Source organism: Leucopleurus acutus (assembly GCF_964270905.1).
Source record: "Leucopleurus acutus genome assembly, contig: HAP1_SCAFFOLD_508, whole genome shotgun sequence".
Lineage (NCBI taxonomy): Eukaryota > Metazoa > Chordata > Mammalia > Artiodactyla > Delphinidae > Leucopleurus > Leucopleurus acutus.
This window is the reverse complement of record NW_028138869.1, coordinates 35805-52223: the sequence shown is the minus strand read 5'-3', so window position 1 is coordinate 52223 and position 16419 is coordinate 35805. Positions and strand designations below refer to the sequence as shown.

Below are 16419 nucleotides of genomic sequence, written 5' to 3'. Positions count from 1 at the left end.
GGTCAGGTCTCAGCCAATGCTATTATCATCAGCAGGTGACCAAAGGATAGAGCTTGCTTTCTAAACAAGCTCCACACTCTTTGCTTTCAACATTTTTGTTTTCCTTCAAGGCACATAATCCAGTGGTCAGTTTCTCCCAGTTAGTGAGGTTTGGGGAAAAGGTACCCAGTGAACAATTCCTTGTGGCCTCACTCTTTCCTCACACTCTCCTCTGTGCTTTTGAGCTAAAGAGACCTGGATTAAAGTCACTTGCTCTAACCTTATTATTTTAAAATACGGCTGCTCCTGCTTTGAGGATTTCCACTGGACCAACACAGCAGCAAAGCAGCACTGAATCAGAAGCAGGTAAATTTCAAAATGACAGCTCTAAACATATCCACTCTCCTTTTGTTCTCCTCCTATCCCTTTGCTCTGAACACCTCTGCCCTGAGGCTTTGCCTTTACCCTTCTCTGATTACTGCTCCAAAAGGGTTTCCAAGAGCGGGGAGTATTTTATGGTTTCATTTGCTCCCAAGTCCTTGGTGGAAAAGGATGCTTGCTTCCTGATTCTTACTAATTCCACACTCACATCATCAACACAAAAACCATCATTAAAAAAAAATTTCCTCAGCTTCATATTTCTTCTGGGCCAACACTGAAAGAATATTTTCAAAGAAACACTATCCTCTCTCCTTTGCTCTTCTGAGTTTCACGTTCTTACCTCCAGTCTCATTTTCAACCCTTATTACGGGATGCATCACAAAAACATAAGAAAGTTCTTTGTGCTTTCCTGTACCAGCTAATTATTCTAATTTGTTCTGTCTCTACCGAACAGAATGCAAAATCAACACAAAGGCTGATTATGCGACCTCTTCCAAGGGAATGGTCTGAGAGTTGTCTATTTACTAATGAAGCTCAGTGTGTATTAAGGCTTGACTGAAGCAATCATCAGGAATTTTCATCCCTTAAATTAGTCTTTTCTACCAGATGCACATCTTTCATTTCGGATAATATAACTTTTAAGTTCAGGATACAACTGGACAAAAGAAAAGAAAAAAAGGTAACCAACACAACATTTGCAGTAATAACACAGTAACAGCTATCATCCTTCCCTGAGGAATTCAGCCTACTTTATGGACACAATTTAGTACAAACTCATAAGAAAGCTAACAAAGCCCCAAACCACTTCACAAGAGCGTAGAGAGGTAAAGGTCAGAAATTATTACTGCCAGACCCAGCAGACAATGGCACCTACCGGAAAGAGCACAGGACAGGAAAACCTGGAAGCCTGTGTTCCAGTTTCGGTTATTCCTTTAAGGACTAGTACGATCTGAGTGAACTCAGCCTGCCCTGCTTTTTCCATTTATAAAAACCTACATCATCCTCTCAGTAGAATGAAATGCCACATCTGAAAAGTTGCAGATCTCTTTAGGAAAGAAAAAAGCTCATGCTTTCCAACCAAAATGGAATAATTCAGTCAATGGAGACTTAATAAAAATCTGCCATAAAGCAATTGTTTACTTGAAATCCATCTTTTGTGGTATATTTATTGGGGTAAGGAGTGTAAGCAAATCATAATTAGAGTTACCGATTATTCCAGAAATCAAGGTCATTGAGTTCAGATTCCAACTTTGACCCTGACCCAGGCTTACAGAGATGTAAGATGTCCCAATACCTCATATCCACCATACATGGGAGAAACAAGGTATGCAGACAGATCCTCTTATAAATATCCCATATGTCGTGGTTTTAATACAGGGTCTCAGATTCATTGCCATTCTTCGCATCCAGATGTGGGCATTTTCCTTTGAATTTAGGCAGGCTTTCCATGGCTTCAAACAATAGAGCAGGGGTCAGTAAATTATGGCTGGTGGGCCAAGTCTAGGCCTCTACCAGCTTTTATAAATGAAGCTTTATTGGAACACAGCCATGTTCCTTAGTATATGTATTGTTTGTGTCTGTTTTCACATCACAGCAGCAGAGCTAAGTAGTTGCAAAAGAGACTGTATGGCTTGTAAAGCCTAAAATATTGACTGTCTGACACTTTATGGAAAAAGGTCTCCAACGCCTGCAATAGTATATAATGAAAGTGATGCTATGTAACATCTAAGACTAGGTCATAAAAGGTCATGCAGCTTTTGCATGATTCTCGTGGAATGCTTCAACCCTGGACACTCATTCTCTTGGAATACTCTATCTTGAATCCTAACTACCACGTTATGAGAAGTCCAAGCCACCTGGGCAGCCATCTATAGGCACTCCAGTCAACAGTCCTTGTTGGGCCCAGTCTTCAAGGGCCAGACATGTGAATTAAAATTATCTAGATGATTCCAGCCCCAGCCATCTGAATCCTCATGAGCTGAGGTTCCAGACATCAGTCATGGAGTAGAGACAAGCCATCTCCTCTGTGTACTGTTTGAATTGCTGACCCACAGAATCTGGGCACATATTAAAATTTTTGTTTATTTCACCACTAAGTTTGGACTTCTTTATTATGTAGCAATAGATAACTATAGCACTGTGTCTGTACACAGGATATCTACATTTCACAGAGCACAGATTTTTAGATGTGAATGTTGACTGCTCAATTTCTAAGAAGAACGTATACACACACATAGGTACAAAATGTTTATGTATATGTAAATATTAGACCTATATAATAAACTAATCTATATTATCCATAAAATGAGGGGGCCTTGATAATGGCTAACATTATTTTTCGGTATTTATTGTGTTCCAAGAACTGATAAATTCTTGCATTGTATGAATTTTCTCTTTCACCCTCATAGCAACTCCCTGAGAGAAGTAATGGTATCTCTATTTTATAGATGAGAAAACTGAGGCAAAAACAGATAACATGCTCAAGAGTACTCAACAAGTAAATTTTAGAGTCAAGATTTGAACCCAAATTCTCAAGTTTTAGATCCCTTACTCATACTCACCAAGCTATATACTGAGGAAGGGGATGAAAGCGGACGCCATTACCTCATGCTCAAGAAGTTAGACAGAAACTTAGCAGGTATGGTTGAAAGAAGACAGGACTTGGGGTCGTAAGTCCAGAGCCTGAGTTATGAGATGAATTCTCCTCTCATCTAGATATAGGTTTGTTTTTAGAAAATGAAGAAGATCACTGCATATTTTGATTGTTAATTTCTGTACTTAATGATTACCAAAGAATGGAACTTTACCAGGGAGCTATTTTGCAATGACATAAATTATTGATTCAAACTCAAACCTTTATTATAAATTATTGATTCAAAATCAAATCTTTATTAAGTCTCCCTTGCATCAGAAGTTTTTCCCACTCTTCATTTCTTTGAAACCCTTTCCTGTCTACTCTTGGCCAAAGCTTGAAGCCTAATTTAACACTTGGAAATAAAATAATGAAATAGTCATAACACAGCAATTCCAATGCCTACTGAAATGGAAGCTCTAAATAATTTTTCAGATAATTTAGGAAATTAAAAATATTTACATCATAGATGCAAAGACAGAAGTTACTTGTGTAATAAATGGTGAGACAAAAAGTTTCTGGTCAAGTAGATTTGTTTAAATATGATCACTAATCTGAGTTCTACCCCTGTGCTAAAACCCAGTGACAGGTTGCATACAGCTTCTAAAGGGATAGTTCAGTGCATTGGGTCAAATTCATGCCATAAAATGTGGTATTAGTAGTAGTACTAGAAGACAGAGTGACTGTCTTCTTTGGGACATAGATGAAGACCCCAAGATAGACAATATCAAGGACAAATTATGTAGAATAAGATATTATCTCAGTCCTTGGAACATGTCATCCAGGATAGAACAAGAAGTAGATTTATTATCAAGTACATGAAGCCAGAGACAGTAAGCAATGAGTGGTAGTTGGTTAAAATAGACAGGTTTTAGAAGCAGAGGCACAGATGTAGAAAACAAACTTAGGGTTACCAGGGGATTGTGGCAGGGAGGCTAAATTGGGAGATTGGGACTGAAATATACACACTACTATACATAAAATAGATAACTAGTAAGAACCTGCTCTTCTTATTAGCCCAGGGAACTCCATTCAGTACTCTGTAATGGGCTATTTGGAAAAGACTCCAAAAAAAAAAAAATAAAAGTGGGGCTTCCCTGGTGGCACAGTGGTTGAGAGTCTGCCTGCTGATGCAGGGGACACGGGTTCGTGCCCCGGTCCGCGAAGATCCCACATGCCGCGGAGCGGCTGGGCCCGTGAGCCATGGCCGCTGAGCCTGTGCGTCTGGAGCCTGTGCTCCACAACGGGAAAGGCCACAACAGTGAGAGGCCCGCGTACTGAAAAAAGAAAAAAAAAAAAGTGGATATATGTACATGTATAACTGATTCACTTTGCTGTACACCTGAAACTAACACAACACTGTAAATCAACTACACTCCAATAAAAATTTTTTAAAAAAAACAGGTTTTAAGAACCATAGTCAGGGAGCAGTGTGGATTGGAAAGACCTGGCAAGAAATATTTCTGCATCCTCAGACAATGCTCCCCAAGCTGGCTATTGCAAGGGTGAGCATTTAAGAGATCTTTGACCTAAGGAGGACATGAGATTAACAATCTATCCCAATGTGCATGAATTATTCTCCTCGGTACTATCAGAAATCAGATGGCATCCTAGAGCAGGGGTCAGCAGATCTTTTTTGTAAAGGGTTAGATAGTAAATATTTTGGATTTTCTGTACCATACATCTCCATTGCAACTGCCCATCTGCTGCTGTAGCACAGAAACAGCCATGCACAATACGTTAATGAATGGATGCGGCTGTGTTCAAGCAAAACGTTATGTACAAAACCAGAAGTCAAGCGAGATCTGATCAGTGGGCCAGAGTGTGCGGACCCCAGTTCTGGGTCAGTGTTCACAGCTGAATGAGTCATGAGGCCTTAAGTTCCAGTTCTCATTGTACTACTTTCTACCTGGGTGAACTTGGGTTCGTCCTTTTATTTATATGGGCCACTGTATTAGTCAAGGTTCTCCAGAAAAACAGAACCAACAGCATGTGTATACAATGTGCCCATATATACTGATAGATATAGATCTAGATATCGATATTGATACCTAGATCTATATCCATATCTATATAAAGATAGAGAAAGAGAGAGAGATTTTAAACAACTGGTTCACACAATAATAGAGGCTTGGTAAATTCAAAATCTGCAGGTTAGGCTGTCTAGAGACTCTCGGAAGAGTTGCAGTTCAATTTCTGTAAGTCTTCTGGCAGAATTCCTTTTTGCGACAGGGAGGTCAGTCTTTATTTTATTAAGAGCTTCACCTGATTGGATGAGGCCCATGCATATTATGGAGGATACTCTGCTTTACTCAAAGTCCGCCACAAATTTAATTATGAATTTCATCCAAAAACACCATCACAGGGACTACCCTGGTGGCACAGTGGTTAAGAATCCGCCTGCCAATGCAGGGGACACGGGTTTGAGCCCTGGTCTGGGAAGATCTCACATGCCGTGGAGCAACTAAGCCCATGCACCACAGCTACTGAGCCCGTGCACCTAGCGCCCATGCTCTGCAACAAGAGAAGCCACCGCAATGAGAAGCCCGCACACCACAACAAAGAGTAGCCCTCGCTTGCTGCAAATAGAGAGAGCCCACGTGCAGCAACGAAGACCCAATGCAGCCAAAAATATAAATAAATAAAACATAAAAATTTTAAAAAACACCATCACAGAAATATCCAGAATAATATTTGACCAAATAACTGGGCATGGTGGCCCACACAAATTGACATGGAAAATTCACCACCTAAGCCTTAGTTTTGTCACCTGTTACTGAGAAATATGACTTATCTGAACTATTTTGATACCTAGAAGATACCTTCTAGAGGTAACACCCTCAGTATTTTACATGGTAGGCAGTAGAGGGAATGAGCCCATTTGCCCAGTCATATGACACCTAAAGGATAAACTTCTGTCTTCTCTCTCCAACCCACAAGGATGAATGCCAAAAATACATCACTTATATCTGCTTTAGCTAACATAGGATAGGTCTGGAACAGACCTATGCTCCCAGTAAGTCTCATGAAATGCTGTTTCATTAAGGAGAGACTTTACTTGCTAAGATTAGAAGAAAAAGAGGGTGGTGGATGAAAAACTGCCCAAGGATATAAGCTCATGCAAGGAAGCAGGAGAGAGAATGGGTATCCGAAGATGTGCACTCTGAGCGAACACTAATTCCACAGCATCAGGTTATAATTCAGGGAGCCCAACCGCTGGGGTTTTTTTCCCCTTCTTCTTTTCCCCCAAAGAGGGACAAGCATACTGACAAAGGAAGAGCATCAGTCACCACAGATAAATTGCTTTTTAGAGGTGATCTCGCAAATGATTTGGCTCAGTGTAGACTATGATTTGGCCCCCAAAACCATAAGCTAGAGCATTTCATTCCAGGTCCCTCCTCAAATATCCATGAAAGGTAAAACTTTGGCATCAGTAGGTCTTGAAATCTCCCCAGGTGATTATAATATGCAACCAGGGCTGAGAATCTGGAGATGTAGAGCAAATTTAAATTGAACTTTAGTTAAACAGTAAAACAAGCTCTGACTCTACTGGCTGGAGCTAGACAAGGGATATGGATTTAGTGGGATGAGAAGATAAAGGACACCAGGGAGTAAATCAAATGCTTTACACCTGTGCTTAGCTAATTGTTACTCAGATAATTCAGACAATCTTACAGAACCTGAACCCTGAAATGCCTTAGTTCTGTTTAAAAAAAAGTAACTCTTCAAGTAACTGAACTCTGAGAATCATGCCAATCATAAAGAAAAAAAAGAAATCTTATTTTTTGAATTAGTTGATTTCATATATACTGTTTCACTTTCATGATATTAACTAGTTATCTTTCTTTCCATTTTATGTTTGAGGAAAGTAAGGCTTTAAAGTCTCAGTAATTTTCTCAAGGTCACTTGTTAAGGGTGTGGTAGGCAGCATAATGGCTCCTAAAAATGCCCTCACCCTAAACCCTAGAACCCAATAATATGTTACCTTACATGGTAAAGAGGACTTTGCAGATATGACTGAAGTTATAGGCCTTGAGATAGAAAGATTATCCTGGATTACCTCATGGAACAAATCTAATTGCATGAGTCCTTAAAAGCAGAAAACCATTCCCAACTGTAGAAAGAGAAAGAGAGACATGTCCTAATAGAAGCAGAATCAGAGAGATGCAACATTTTGGGTTTTGTAGGTGGAGAAAGGGGACTCTGAGTCAAGGACTACAAGTGACCGCTGGAAGTGGATAAAGTCCAGGGAACAGAAACACCCCTAAGAGCCTCCAGAAAAGAATGTAGCTCTGCCAACACTTTTTTTTCTTTTTTAACCATCTTTATTGGAGTATAATTGCTTTACAATGGCGTGTTAGTTTCTGCTTCATAACAAAGTGAATCAGCTATACATATACATATATCCCCATATCTCCTCCCTCTTGCATCTCCCTCCCACCCTCCCTTCCCTATCCCACACATCTAGGTGGACACAAAGCACAGAGCTGATCTCCCTGTGCTTTGTGGCTGCTTCCCACTAGCTAGCTCTTTTACATTTGGCAGTGTATATATGTCCATGCCACTCTCTCACTTCATCCCAGATTACCCTTCCCTGTCCCTGTGTCCTCAAGTCCACTCTCTATGGCTGCGTCTTTATTCCTGCCCTGCCCCTAGGTTCTTCATAACCATTTTTTCTTGTTTTTTAGATTCCATATATATGTGTTAGCATATGGTATTTGTTTTTCTCTTTCTGACTTACTTCACTCTGTATGATAGTCTCAAGGTCGATCCACCTCACTACAAATAACTCAATTTCATTTCTTTTTATGGCTGAGTAATATTCCATTGTATATATGTGCCACATCTTTATCCATTCATCTGTCGATCCTGCCAACACTTTTACTTTACTCAATTGAGACCAATGTCAGACTTGTAATAAATTTACGTTGCTTTGAGTCACTAAATTTGGGATAATTTGTATAAAAGCAATAAAAAAAATACAGAGGTCCTACAAGAGCCAGGCTATATATTTATACTTAAGTATTTCTGAAATGAATTTAACCTTGTGATTGACAGCAGCAGCAGCAGCAGCTTCCAAGGGATCCCACCACACACCTGAGGCAAAAGGAGCCTAATACAAAGCAGTGACAGCAGCAGGTCACTGCCCCACACTTGGGGTAGAGGGGGACTTGATCTACTGTAGCAGCAGCATAGCCTGAATGGGAACCCATCCTCCTGTGGCACTAGTCCCATCAACATTAGTCTAATCTGCTAGCATCTGCTGTGCCAACAGGCCCAACATATACAAACCCTCCAACTCAGTAGCATTAAGTGAGCCAGGCTCAGTGTTTCCTGAAACTCATATCCAGTTGCACTGGAAATCCAAGATATCACCTACTGTTATGAAAACATAAACAATAACAGAAGACTGGGAACTTCAGAAAGAAAAGGGGAACAATGGAATGCATGAAAACAAATGGGGTAAACATAAGAGACTATCATTAGCCTCATGAGTTTCTTAACTTCTATATGATGGTCAAAGCAAAAATGATGACAACCATCTGATGGGGTTCTCAATGTAGAGAAAGGAAATACTACAGAAAATCATACTTCAAAACTGGGGAATATTAAGAGACCTAAATGGAAGTAAAATTTTGAAACTTCACTTGAAGTAATGAAACACTGATTCCAGTAGGCTATGATAAGTTACATATGTATACTGTAATGCCAAAAGCAACCACTAAGAAAACTATACAAACAGTATACACAAATGATTATAAATGAATTAAATTAAAATGGACTTATTAAAAAATGTTTAAGTAACCCACAGGAAGGAAAAATAAGGGAAACACAGGATTGAGAAACTAAGGTAAAAGACAAAACAAAAAATAACATGGTAGACCAAATCTTTGACATGGCAATAATTACATTAATGGTAAATGATCCAAATAACCAAGTCAAAGACAGAGATTGGAAGAGTAGATTAAAAAATCGCAAGCATGATCCAACTATATACTGTCTATAAGAAGCTTACTTTAAACATCATGATATAGGTAGTTCAAAGTAAAAGGATGAAAATGATATATCATGTGAACATTAATCAGAAAAAGCAGGAATGGCTATATTAATATCAGATAAAGTAGACGTCAGCGCAAAGGAAATTATTAGGGGCAAAGAGGGTCATTACATAAAGATAACAGGAATAATCCACCTAGATGACCTAGTGATACTAAATGTGTGCGCACCAAACAACAGAACTTCAAAATGCATGAAGCAAACACTGAAAAAGGTAAAAGGAGAAAGTTTTAAATCCACAATTATTATTTGAGACTTCAACACAGCAATTTATACAACTACCAGAGAGAAAAATCAGCAAGGATATGGAAGAACTGAAAACATCATCAATCAACAGGATATAACTGACATTTAAAGAACACACTCAGTAAGAGCAGAATACATATTGAAGTGTCCATGCAACATTCACTCATATACCATATACTGGGCGATAAAAAAACATTAGCAGATTTAAAAGAATTAAAATCACAGGGAGTATGTTCTCTAGCCATAATGGAATTAGACTAGAAATGAATAAGAGAAAGACAACAGGAAAATCTTCAATCACATGAAAACTAAACATCACACTTCCAAATAACTCATGGGTAAAAAAGACAGCATCAAGGAAAAAATTTTTAAATGCATAGAATAAAATAAAATGGAGATATAACAGATCAAAGTTTGCGGAATGAAGTGAAAGCAATGCTGAAAGGGAAGTTTATAGCACTAAATTGGGAAAGAAAATATTTCAAAGCAATAATCTAATTTTCTATATTAAAATAGTAAAAAAGGAAGAGGAAAAAACACTAAACAAGCAGAAAGAAGGAAATAATAAAGATGAAACAGAAATCCATGAAACTGAAAACAGGAAAATAGGGGGGAAAATCAATGAAACAAAAGGCTGGTTCTTTGAAATAAACAATCTAACCAATAAAGATCTAGAAAGACTGATAAAGATAAACAGAGAGATGGCACAAATCACAGATATCAGAAGTGCAACCAGGGATACCATGACATATCCTGCAGGTTAATGAGGGACAAGTTACTATGAACAAGTCTACACTATAAATTCAAAAATGTAGATGAAATGGGCCAATGTTTCTACACCCAAAACTACCAAAACTCAGCCAAGATGAAATAGATAATCTCAATTTTCCTGTAACCATTAGAAACACTGGTTTTTCATTTAAAAACTCCCAAAAGAAATATTCAGGCTTAGATGTTTCACTTTTACCCAAGACTTAAAGAATTAACACCAATTTTACATGATTTGATAAGAAATAGAAGTAGAGGGAACAGTTTCTAATTAATTTTATGAAGCCAGTATTACCTTGATACCAAAACCAGACCGGGATAGTATAGAAAGAAGAAACCTACAGACCAATATTTTTTATGAAATTGGCTGAAAAACCCTCAGCCAAATATTAGCAAATTAAATCCAGAAATATATGAAAAGAATAATATACCATGACCAAGTGGGATTTATTCCAGTTATGCAAAGTTGGTTAAATATTTGAAAATTAAACAGTGTAATCCACCATATCCAATAGATTAAGGGGGAAAAGTCATGTGATCCTATCCATTAATGCAGAGAAAGCATTTGACAAAATCCAATCCCATTCATGATTTTAAAGAAAGAAGAAAAAAAACTCCAAGCAAACTAGGAATAGAAAAGGAACATACTGAAACTCATAAAGATGATCTACAAACAACCTATACTGACATGATATTTAACTGTGAAAGACTGGATGCTTTCTCTGTAAGATCAGAAACAAGGCACCGATATCTGCTCTCACCACTTTTATTAAATATATCACTGGAGGTTCTAGTAAGAAAATAAAGCAAAAATAAATAAATACATAAATTTAAAAGTTAAATTTTTAAAAAGTTTATTTAAAAGATAAAAGGACTATTCCTACTACGTTGCATAGGAAGGAACATATCCTACTGAATGTTGAATAGCAATATATCCTATTATACTGAATAAGGAAAAGTAAAACTGTCTGTATCTGAAGATGAGATGATAATCTAAATGGAGAAAATACCAAGGAATCCACAAAAAGCTTGAGAAATAATATTAGTTTGTAAATGATTTAGAGTACAAGATCACCACAATTTTATCAAATTATATATTAATAACAAATGTGTAGAAGCTTAAATAAAAATATGTGATGCCATTTACAACTGACCTAAATAAATACTTAAATATAAGCCCAATAAGACATTTATAGGCCCTCTATACTGAAAATTACAAAATGCTGATGAAGAAAAATTTTTAAGTCCCAAACAAATAGGGAGACATACCTTGTTCATGGATTAGAAAACACAACATGATAAAGATGTCAATTCTCCCCAAGTTAAGAGGCTTAACACAATTACTCTTAAAATGCCCTCAAGGTTTTTGTGGATATAGACAAGCTTATTCTAAGATTTATATGGTAAGAAGAGGCTGAAGAATAGCTAAAACAACTTGTAAAGGAAGATGAAAATGGGAGGAATTAATCTACCCAATTTCAAGATTTTGCAGTAATGATGGAGGGTAGATACATAGATCAATGGAATGGAATAGAGAACCCAGAAATAGACTGACATCAATACATATAACTTGTTTTTGACAGCAGTGCAAAAGCTATCAAGGAAGAATAGACTTTTCAAAAAATGGTACTGAAACAGTTGGACATCCCTCGACAAAAACAAACAAACAAAAAATGAACCTTAACCTCCACACCTTACACAAAAATTAAATCAAAGTGGATCATAATCTTAAATGTAAAAGCAGGACATTTTTAGAAAAAAAATAGGAGAAAATGTTTGGCATCTAGAACTAGGGGAATAATTCTTAGACTTGACACCAAAAGTATGATCAATAAGGGCAAAAACTGATAAATTGGATCTCATCAAAATGAGTTAAAAATGCTTCATAGAAGATCCTTTTAAGTGGATGAAAACTCAAATTACACAGTAGGAAAACATATTTGAAAATCCCATATGAGACAAATGACTTGTATCTATAATATACAAAGAACTCTCCAAACAACTTAAAAAAATCCAACTAGAAAATAGGCAGAAGACAGGAACAGACATTTCATGGAAGAGAATATACACACGGCAAAGGAGCACATGAAAAGATGCTCAGCAGCATTAGCCATTAGGGAAATGCCAATTAAGACCATAATGAGATGTCAGAGAGTAACTAAAATTAAAGTATAGTGACAACATCAAATGCTGGCGAGTACATAGAAAAATTATATCACATCACTGGTGGGAAAATAAAATGGTTTAGCCACTCTGATCAACAGCTTGACAGTCTCTTTTAATCCTAAAAGTAGATTCACCCTACAACGCAGTAATTGTACTCTTGAGCATTTATCCAAAAGAAACAAAAAATTAAGTTCCCACAGAAACTTACACATAAATGTTCATAGCAGTTTTATTTATAATAGCCAAAAACTGGCAACTACCCAAATGTCTTTCAGTGGATGAATGTTGAAACAAATTGTGATAAAATCTTATGATAGAATACTACCGAGCAACAGAAAGGAACAAATTATTAATATACGCAAAAATTGAAATGAACTTCAAGGGAATGATGCCGAGGGAAAAATTTTGAAAAGCCGATCTCCGAAGATTAAGTAATTCATGATTATGTTTACATATTATTCTTAAAATAACAAAACTGTGGAGATGGAGAACAGATTAGAAGTTGCCAAGGGTTAGAGTGGGGGTAGAAGGTACAGCGGGGGAACTCTGTGAGGTTTTTGTGGTTCCAGTACAAATAATACAGCAATCTTGGTTTTAATCCCTAAAGATTTCTAAAAGCAATTCCTAATAAGAGGTGTCCAGATATTTAGCAATGGCAGATTAGAGGTATAGCTCCCCAACATAACAACTTCAAAAGAGAACATACTAATTCAATGCATATGTTAATTTCAAAAAAAGGCCTGTCACAATACTTAAATGGTATATATCTTAACTATATTATTCTAAGTATCCAGCTATACCAGATGGACTAGCAAGATTTTCTGTACATTCAACCTTATTTAAGACAGTAAATCTTATAATAAGACAGTTAGAAAAAGAAAAAAAAAAACAAACCTCAACTACAGTTGGATATTCTCATAGGAAGATGAGGTGAAAATATGCAGCAGCGGTTCAAAAGCTTAAGCAGTGGCACCTAAATTTGGTTGTGCATTAGAATCATCTGAAGCACTTTTTAAAAACCCTCACACTGACGGTTGGTCATCGTAGACCAATAAAATCATTTTAAATCTCCTCAGACGATGCCAATGTCTAGCCAGAACTGAGAACCAGCGGACTAAGCAGAAGGGGATGTTTCTACAAAGATCTCTTAACAATAAGTCCTTTCACCCAATCAGATTTACCTCCCCGCAAAGGGCTAAAGAATGCTAGTGTTGTCCATACTTGCTTAGCTTTAATTAGCACTTGTGACTTGCCCAAAACCTAGATCATGTTTCCCCTAAATTTCATGTTATTCCCTACGTTTTTCAAACCCAGGGCTAAGGGGTTTGCCAGGATGAGATTTTAAGTGCTCACACAGGGCAAGTCCCTGGCAAACCAGGACAGCGGTCCCTCTACATTGAAACGTAAAGCATCCTAAATAACCCTGCCACTGCTCCCAGATCCTAGTCTGTGCCAACCAGTGGAGAAAAGGCATTCTCCATTACCACCACGGCAAATGCTGCTGTACTTGCCTTGGCTGGTCCCTATCTTTTCCAGGCACCACTCCCCTTCACCTGCTGGTGGACGCTTTGGCCAGCTGACAATGCAGATATTTTCAAACTTTAAGGTGAATAAAAATCATCTGGAGGGCCTGTTATAACAGAGATCACTGAGCCCCACCAGAGTTGCTGATTGCATAGGGCTGGGACAGGGCCCTAAAACTTGAATATCTGACACATTATCAGGGGACGCTGGTAAAACTGGTCAGGTTGTTACCGAATGCAGGTTCGTGTGTCTGAAGCACAGTGAGGCCAAACAAACCTAAAGGTTGGAGTCTGGAGTAGAGAAAGGTTTATTGCAGGATCGAGCAAGGAGAGGGGTGGCCCGAGTTCCAAAACACCCTGAAATCTCCAAAGGATTTCAGCAAAGCATGTTTAAAGGCCAGGTGAGGGAGGGACGTCCCAGGGAATGTGATCAGCTCGTGCACAATCCTCTGATTGGTTGATGTGGAGGCCACAGGGCAGGTAACATTATCCATCCTTAGGTGCCAGAAGGTCTGGGGGCTACGTGCTCATGATCATCAAGGAGTTAATTTCTTCCCTTGGGTGGTGGTTTTTAGCATCTGAAAACTCAAGAAATATGCCTGAGATACTATTATCTGAGTACTTCAGAGAGGAACTACAGCAGAGGATATGGGGGATGGGTCTGTCCTAGGAAGGCCCCATAGGGTACTGCTTGGTTACAAGGTGACCATACTTTGAGAACCACTGCTCTAGTGGCTTGGAATGTTCAGAAAGTAATGGAAGAATCCCTTCCCAGGTCTAGATTCTAGTATCGCCAGCTATTTTGGCGGGGGGAAGGGTAAGTTTTGTCCTTGCTTGGACTTCTGGTTCATTTATATCAAAGCCTATTTGAGGCAGTGCGCTCGGCAGTCCTGCAGTTCTGTCTTTTGCTTCAACAGTGTTTGGAATGAACAGACCCAGGGACGCTCCTTGCTCCAGCCCCCGACCACCCTCCAACCTTTCTTCCTGTCGCAACCTTTGGAATCAGCCACTCAGCTATCCTCAGCCTCCAGGACAGGCCAACACCGTTTTTTGAGCTTAGCTCCTTATCACTGATCAACCACGAGTTCCCAGGTGCGTCAGAATTATTCCATCGAGGTGGAGGCCGCCGTCCACCGCCTGTTCAACATGCATCTGGGGACACTTACCTCTCTCTGAGCTTCTATTTCGACAGCAACGATGGGACTCTGGACAGTGTGGGCCACATTTTTCGCCAACTGGCTGAGGAGAAGTGTGAGGGCGCGCAGCGTCTCTTGAAAATGCAAAACCAGTGCTGTGGCCGCGCCCTCTTCCAGGATGCGCGGAAGCCTTCTCAAGATGAGTGGGGTAAAACCCAGGACGCTGTGGAAGCCGCCATTCTTAGGGAGAAGAGCCTGCACCAGGCACTATCAGATCTGCGCGCCCTGGCTTCCGCCCGCGCAGACTCCCACCTCTGTGACTTCCTGGAGAGCCGCTTCCTGGAGGAGCAGGTGAAACTCATCAAGAAGATGGGCGACCACCTGACCAACCTCCGCAGGCTGGCTGGTCCGCAGGCTGTGCTGGGCGAGTATCTCTTTGAAAGGCTCACCCTCGAGCACAAACAGGAGTCTCTGAAGTCCAGCGGCCTCTGAGGAGCCCCTCTGGCATCAGAGCTTCTGCCTGAAGCCCTGCTCTGCAGCTACTAGGCAGCTCTGTAACCGCCCTGGAGCCCTCTCCCAAGCCTTGGACCAAATGGAAACAATAACGCTTTTTGCAGAAGGAAAAAAAAAAAAGCCTATTTGAAACACAAACAGAATAAAGAGGAAAAAAAGAAATATATATATATATATATATATATATATATTCATGTTTTTTTTCCTTTTTTAAAAAATTTATTTTACTGAAGTATAGTTGATATACAATGTTTAGTTTATGCTGTACAACAAAGTGATTCAGTTACACGTATATATAATTTTTCATATTCTTTTCCATTATGGTTAATTACAGGACATTGACTATAGTTCCCTGTACTATACAGTAGGACCTTGTTGTTTATCCATCATATATATAATAGGTTACCTCTGCTAATCCCAAACTCCCAATCCATCACTCCCCCACCTCCCCCTTCCCCTCGGGAACCACAAGTTTGTGTGCTATGTCTGTGAGTCTGTTTCTGTTTCATGGATAAGTTCATTTGTATCATATTCTAGATTCCACATATAAGTGATATCATATGGTATTTGTCTTTCTCCTTCTCACTTACTTCATTTAGTATAATAGTCTCTAGGTCCAGCCATGTTGCTGCAAATGGCATTATTTCATTCTTTTTTTATAGCTGAGTAGTATTCCATTTTATATATATCACATCTTTATCCATTCATCTGTGAGTGGACATTTAGGTTGTTTTCATGTCTTGGCTATTATAAATAGTGCTGCTGTGAACATAGGGGTGCATGTATGTTTTCGAATTATAGTTTTGTCCAGATATATGCCCAGGAGTAAGATTGCTGGATCATATGGTAGCTCTACTTTTAGCTTTTTGAGGAACTGCCATAGTGTTTTCCATAGTGGTTGCACCGATTTACATCCCCACCAACAGTGTAGAAGTCAGTCAGAAAGAGCGAGACAAATACCGTATGCTAACACATATATATGGAATTTAAGAAAAAAAAATGTCATGAAGAACCTAGG

The 16419-nt window shown here is 38.8% G+C and overlaps 1 pseudogene across 1 annotated transcript; it reads left to right on the top strand.

Moving 5' to 3' along the window:
- The first annotated feature begins 4743 nt into the window (after positions 1 to 4743).
- Positions 4744 to 15380, top strand: LOC309978967 (ferritin light chain-like; annotated as a pseudogene). Its single transcript has 2 exons — positions 4744 to 4835; positions 14838 to 15380. The product of its transcript is annotated as a ferritin light chain-like (transcript).
- The last annotated feature ends 1039 nt before the right edge of the window (positions 15381 to 16419 follow it).